A 6,859-nucleotide genomic window follows, 5' to 3' on the forward strand; every position below is an offset into this window, starting at 1 on the left:
AGACCCGACACACCTCCAATGGGAATGGTCGTCTTTTTCGACAGCTGGGCTATGTGGACGTCCACCTTGGGGGGCTCATCCCAATGCTCTTCACTTTGAAGCTGGAAGAGATGCTTAAAATGCCTGGAGAGAAAAGCTCTCTTCCCCGGGTATTTCCATTCTCTTTCCATTAGCTGTTTCAACTTGGGAAGAATAGGAAAACCCTTGATTTTATCCACTTCTTTGTCTGATAACATGCGAGTCACCTCCTTAGTGAACCTGCGAAGCTCCTGGGAGGAAAAACCGCTTCATCCTCAGAACTGAACAAGGTTGAAGAATCTGAAGATTGTGAGATTTCACCCGATGAGAGCTCTGATCTAGAGGAAGAATGGGATCTTCTGCGTTTACGGGCAGCTTTCCCCGAAACCCTCAACTGAGCTTGAGCCGCAGAGACCTGGAAAGCTTCAAAGGTCTGTGCTAGGTTTTCCTGAAACCATCCCAGGAAGGATTGCAAGTCCTTTTGTTTGTCTTAAGTGAGTTGCTCTGCCGAGCAGGCATTACACATCTTTTTTCTGCATCCATCCGGCAGAGGAGTAGCACACTCAGAGCAAGCCACATGCTTTGATTTAAAAGTGGACTTTCTAGGAATAGGAGCAGATTTCTTGTCTTTATCTCCAGGTGAAACCGGACTAGACATCTGGTTAAAGACAAAATACAAGCGTAAATAAAATATATATATATATTTTATTTTTTTTATCATCTTCTGGAGGAAGAGAATATTGCAGGAAAAGATAAAATAATCTTACCTCCAAATCATCAGAACCGTGAGGGGGGGCTGGTGTCACGGTATCCTGTGCTGAGAAATGCCCATGCAGACAGGAATGAAAAACAACCTTTATAGGTTTGAATTTGGCGCCCTCCAGAAGATCCGATTCGCGCTTGCTCAGTAGCGCGATGGGATCTTCGGTGGAACGCAACGCCACCCGGGCGTGCGTTCCACCTACTGCGCATGCTCCTCTGCCAGCCGCGAAGAAAAGAACTCCGACACAACCCTCCGTAACGTCCAGAGTTACGGAGGGGACCTCGCTCTGCTCTCCACCCGCAGAGCAATTGGAGGCTGCGAACCCCCAGGCAACAACCCATGTGCCTCACCAGATTTCTGATCTTCGGGGAATATCCCCCAGCAAAAGCACCAAGTCCGTCCCTGTACGGGACAAGAAGAAAACTGGGTCTGTTTAGGGGAAGCGGGCTTTTATGGGTAAGTAGGAGGAGTTCTCCGTGACTTAACCCTTTCAATAATTTTAGCATCTTGTCCACAAGGAGAGAACATTACCCAGTCGTACTGCCACTGTATGGCAGGAAAAAACAATATGTAACTTGTATGGGTACAGTAAATTAGAAAGAAGAAAATTACAGCTAAACAGCAACATCAGAAAAATATTAAAACAGCCTTTGTCCCAAAGTGTGCTGCAATATATGTTAATATATAATTATGTTTTTTATCTTTTGCATTACAGGTAGGACCCCTTAAATTGTTTTTAGTTTAGGTTCCCTAAAATCCTAGAGCCATAAACACTGCCCAGTTATACCCGAACCGGCCATCTGCCCTGCCTGCTGGTTTGATACCATTTTGACTGGAACAAGGGGTGTCTGTGTAGCACAAATGAAATAAAAAAACGAAATAAATTAATCATTCATGACAGGAATCTCATAGGAACTAACAAGGTAAAATAATGACAAAACTTTACAATCCACATGTGAAGTGGCATAACACATTTGTTTGTGCACCATAGTTTGACATATAGCCATAAGTGCCCCCCACTACATGTTTTCTTGGTGCTAGGAAGTGAAGTGGTATTAGATGCACTTCATCAATGACAGATGAAAGACAGGCCGACAGATTTTCTAAGTGATACTATGCAAGGTGCTTGGCGCCCTCTTGTGTAGATGGACTTACTTTGCAAGGAAGAAACCAAAACAGGGCCAAAAATAGGGACTTCTGAGGGTCTTTGAGCCAATTTAACCAAATTCCAAAAGGGAGCTGTAATGGTTGAAGTAGGCCCCTGGGCTGGTATTTGTAAAAGCTTTTTGTCTGAATGGTAATGAATGCATAATTGGGGTCATGGCCAGCTATATCACCTACATTTCTATTAGGTCTAAATAAACAAGTATTTTTTTTTAACTCCTTAAGGTACAAGAAAATGTCCCCCACACCATTACACCACCCCCACCCTGAACCGTTGATACTTATAATTACCTAACACACATATGACATTTGATGCCCAAGATCCTCTCTAAGCAGATTAAATGTGTCTATATTTCATTTTTTTATTTTTTTTTTACAAGGTTCAATTTTAACTTGTGGTATCAGTTCCTTATACACATTTGTATTATTGTTACATGGGCTTATTTAGTAAAGACTTTGTAGTATATCTGCTTCCAACAGCCTAAACATAAGGGACTCCTTTTTCCTGTTGGCCTCTCACATGTTTCCATTTCAACCTACTATTCTTTTACCCCTCCTTTCCACCTTGCATCTCGTATGTATTGTCATTTATTTTTGCCACTCCTTTCCTCAACTGCTTTCATGTACAACATTTTGTACTATTTTGTTGTGCAAATTTATGAATTTCACTCTTTTAAAAATATTTCCAACTACAATATTTTTATACTATTTTTTTAACCAACTTTTTTGCATAATACATAAAAAACAAACTATATTTTAGGCTTAGTATATGGTAGATATACACTTCATATAGGGAATGGTGTTTACCACTTAATGTCATACTGGTTTAGTAATTATGGATGGTTGATAACCTGAAATTTTAGGGGTGGGGGGGGACAGTATCTTAAAGTTACCTGTAAGAGATCGCCCATACTAATTATGAGAAATGTTTAACAAAAAATAACAAAATGTATTCCAATTTCAAACAATTTATTTTGGAGGAGCACAATATGAAAACCAACTTCCAGTGTGCAATTAGGTAATAAGGTAGAGAGGTTACAAAATGACAGTGGAATTGATTTGTTTAAAATAACTAAAAAGTATTAAAAAAAAAAAAGTAACCCAATGCCGGATTATCAGGGAATGGACAAGTGAGAACGGTGACAGATCTGCTTTCCAGAAGTATAAAAGCTTTTTGCAGGCCTTCAAAATTCAAGGAAGTAAAGCTGAGGGTAAACAAAAGTTCTAGAAGAGAATATTAGCTGGCTGAGAAAGACATTAAATCATGAAATCTATCATAAACCAGCAGCAGAAGACAGGGATATAACAACAGTATACATTTATACATTAATGAAATAGCCGTGATATTCATTGAATAGCCTTTTTTTAAAAAACATTTTTTTCCAATGGACTTGGCTGTGGCAGGGATTTTCCAAAAAACATATCATTAAGATGTGAAGCAATTAAATATTAAAATATACTACAGATAAAACCAGCTTTGGGAGAGAGACATATTTTTGCATTGTTCTATGTTGAAATATTTCCAGATAACTAATTTCTTTAGTGTCTAAAATGTACACATACATTTGCCATCTCCAATCAGATAATTCTTAGATTTTGTCTCTGCTTGCACAGCATTGTACGCATATTGATGTCAAATTCCAGTAAAATAAATATAAGTGAGGAAACAGTTATTGGTCATCAGCATGGTTGTAACAATATCACAAAAACCAGTTCCAAATTCGTCAGACTTAATGATAAAGGTTTAATCTGCTCAAAATTACTAACCTTAAACTGTATGCTTAATAGTTACATAAAGAAGGGTTTTGTACATTTTAATCCTCCAGTAACCACTTCCTCCTGCTAAAAAAATAACTGTTTTTAACCCTGGGTTGATACAGCACCCTACCAATGAAACAGATACTAGATAGAAGGGGGTGAGGATGAGAGAAGGATGGGAAGTTATGTAAAAACATACAACAGGAGGTAAACCTTGTGATTACCACCACTTTGGCACTTGTTCTATAAACCAAGATACAACAGCAGGCTGGTATCCAAGACAGGGAAAATCAGGGGAGAAAAACATCCTACTTCAGTAAGTAGGAAGAAGGGTTTTAAACTGTGGTTCCGTAATGATATAAAAAGCAGCATTGTTGAAATAACTCTCCACTGTTCTCAATAAGCAGAATACAGGAAAGATTAAAAAGGCAGGAATAAATTGTATTTAATTTTTTACACAGTGCAATATAAAAACGACATTGTGGGAAGATGGATGCCTTACACAAAATCACATAGAAGCATATTTAAAAATATATTTATATAATATTGATAATATACATCATATAAACATGAGGGGGGCACACAAATTAACAAAAGAAAATGCATTGGTAAAAAAAGTGTTTTTTCCTTCAAAGCCACATAGAGCAGAATAGATTCTTAATAAGCTTCAGTACACAGGGGATCACAAAGAGAGACATGGCAAACGGTTTACCAGGATGAAGAGCAACCATTCCATTGTGCTCTGCCTCCTCTGAGACCCCTGAAGATTTACTGTTAAATCATATCTTGCCTTGAGTGGCAAACTGGTACTGAAAGTAGTTTTGGCAACAGTAAGGGCAATGGGAAAAGCAACACTAACCAGGGGATGAATAGGTGCTGCCTATGACCTAATACACCATATGAAGAGAAATGTCCCAGATTCCCACAACAGCAAAATGTTTGTTTGGTATACATTATATATTAATCCTACAATAAGCTCATTCTACAAACCAGCTGTATCACCAAATGAAGAGGACTAGTTTTCACATACAACACTTATTTAAACCATTACCTTTATTGGAAAATAATGGTTTGGGAAAACTGAAAAATATGGGCAAGAAAAACATTTGAAAAACCTACAACCTCACTTATCTGGCAAACACACAAAAAATACACATTCGAACATTGGGAAAGAAGGCTTGATGCAGAGTAAGAGTATGTAATGTATTTAATAACAAAACGCACCACCACCCATGACCAGTTCGTTAAGACAATAAAATTAGTCCCCAGTTTGAGACAAAAATGTTTGGTGTTAAACAAGCTATGATCTTTCAGGTACATATTGAAGGCTGGAGGATGTAACTCTTATAATCCCTAATTTATTCATCATCAGGGGCAACATTCTATGACTTTGTGGATGCAAATTTTTTTTAATTTTTATTCCCACATATCTAGGCAAAATGTCAGCATTTTGGAACTAAAGTGCTACAATGAAGCATCAGCAGAAACATCAGTAGTGTGACTCCATGTGATAAACATGATCCATAGTGGATTGACAGATTTGCCTTAAAGTGACACGAGTCTCATGAACACTTTGGTGACTTTGATGACTATGTGCAACAGTGAGGGGTGGGGGACACAAACTATAATAAGCATTTTCTGGTGCACATTTACAAATACTGGGCAGAAACACTGTAGGTTATAAACACTTAAGTTTCAGCAGAACAATCCCTACAGCGCTTAGTGAACATCCATCCAACAAATGACATGGTGGGATCTTTCATTTAAAGGGGTGCATTCACTAAACATGCAGGGTAGTCAGATTTAAACTTGCCAACCTCACTATGCTGGTCATATTTTCATGTTAAATGCATGTTGGGGTCTGTTTTACATAAACTTCATTGCCTTTTACTGTATTCAATGAGTATGCTTCTGTTAAGATAGAAGTTGAATTCTCTAGTACTAACATCTAAAGAATACATGCACAGATTTGTACGTAGCAAGACTCACAGGAGTCTCTGGAAAATGGATTCCAATATGGATTTGAAAGAATTTGGGGCCAGACTTTTAAAGAGCCAACTCAAGTATCCATCTGTGACTTGAGAGGCAGTAACTTTTGGTATTGCAAAGCAAAATTAATTACAATTAATTAGATGTTGGAGTTCTTTAAATAGCAGAACTCAATGTGCAATGTAATTGGGAGAGCAGAAGCATTATACCAAGCTACAGGCTATTTGCCGAGATTTCAACAGTAGTGTACACTTACTCTAGTGTCATGTTACAACTTTACTATGAGGCAGTCCAAAGGACATGACCAAGACCAATAAAACAGAAGTTAAAAGTCCAAGCATTGTAGGATTCCATATATAACATAAGTAACACCAGTTACAAGATGTTGTTTATAAAAAAAACTGCTGGCTTTGCAATGCAAACAATACTGACATTACGCTTCCAAACATCAGATGAAAAAGGAAAAGAGAACAGGTTCATAACACAGTTTGAATCACATTTGCTGTTAAGTGGTTAGATAACCATGTCAAGGTTTTCCTAGAGAGGAGGAGGAATTCACCTTGTCATTAATGACATCATGCAAAAAAAAAAAAAAACACACACAAGACTTATTCCACAATCCAAACTAAAATGGGGTAAACATGCTTAGTTAACTGTTTGGCATTTGATAAAACAAAAAATAAGCAGATTTTGAAGATTGGCAGGAAGATTAAAAAAGGTATATGAAGAGGAGCACTGTGGTGATGTGAAAAACAAAATGTGTGTGTGTATATAAATTTCAAATTGACAACATTTTTTAGCCCTGTCATTTAAAACATGCAACAGCTTGAACGACATAAAAAGTAATACATTTGATAAAAATAAATCATAAGTGTGAGGGTAATTGTAAATGTAATTTCTATGCAAACACTTTTGGAGGCGAGTGTTACATCTGGTTGAAACTTTAGACAGGAAAGGGAATGTGCAGAAGAGCTGCCTCTTTCCTGCTACCTCATCTCACTGTAATGATGATACTTTAAAAAGAAGTTACAACTTTATAATGACTCATTAAAAGGCAAACTTGCAGCACAATGCAGTTTGTTTATACATTTGATAAAACAAAAAAACAAAAAAAAAAGAGCCAGAAAGTCCAGCTCTACAATAGAAGACTTAGAAAAGGGGTCAAAG

Source organism: Sceloporus occidentalis, unplaced genomic scaffold (assembly GCF_023333645.1).
Source record: "Sceloporus occidentalis isolate IW3139 unplaced genomic scaffold, rSceOcc1.0.p SCAF_45, whole genome shotgun sequence".
NCBI lineage: Eukaryota > Metazoa > Chordata > Lepidosauria > Squamata > Phrynosomatidae > Sceloporus > Sceloporus occidentalis.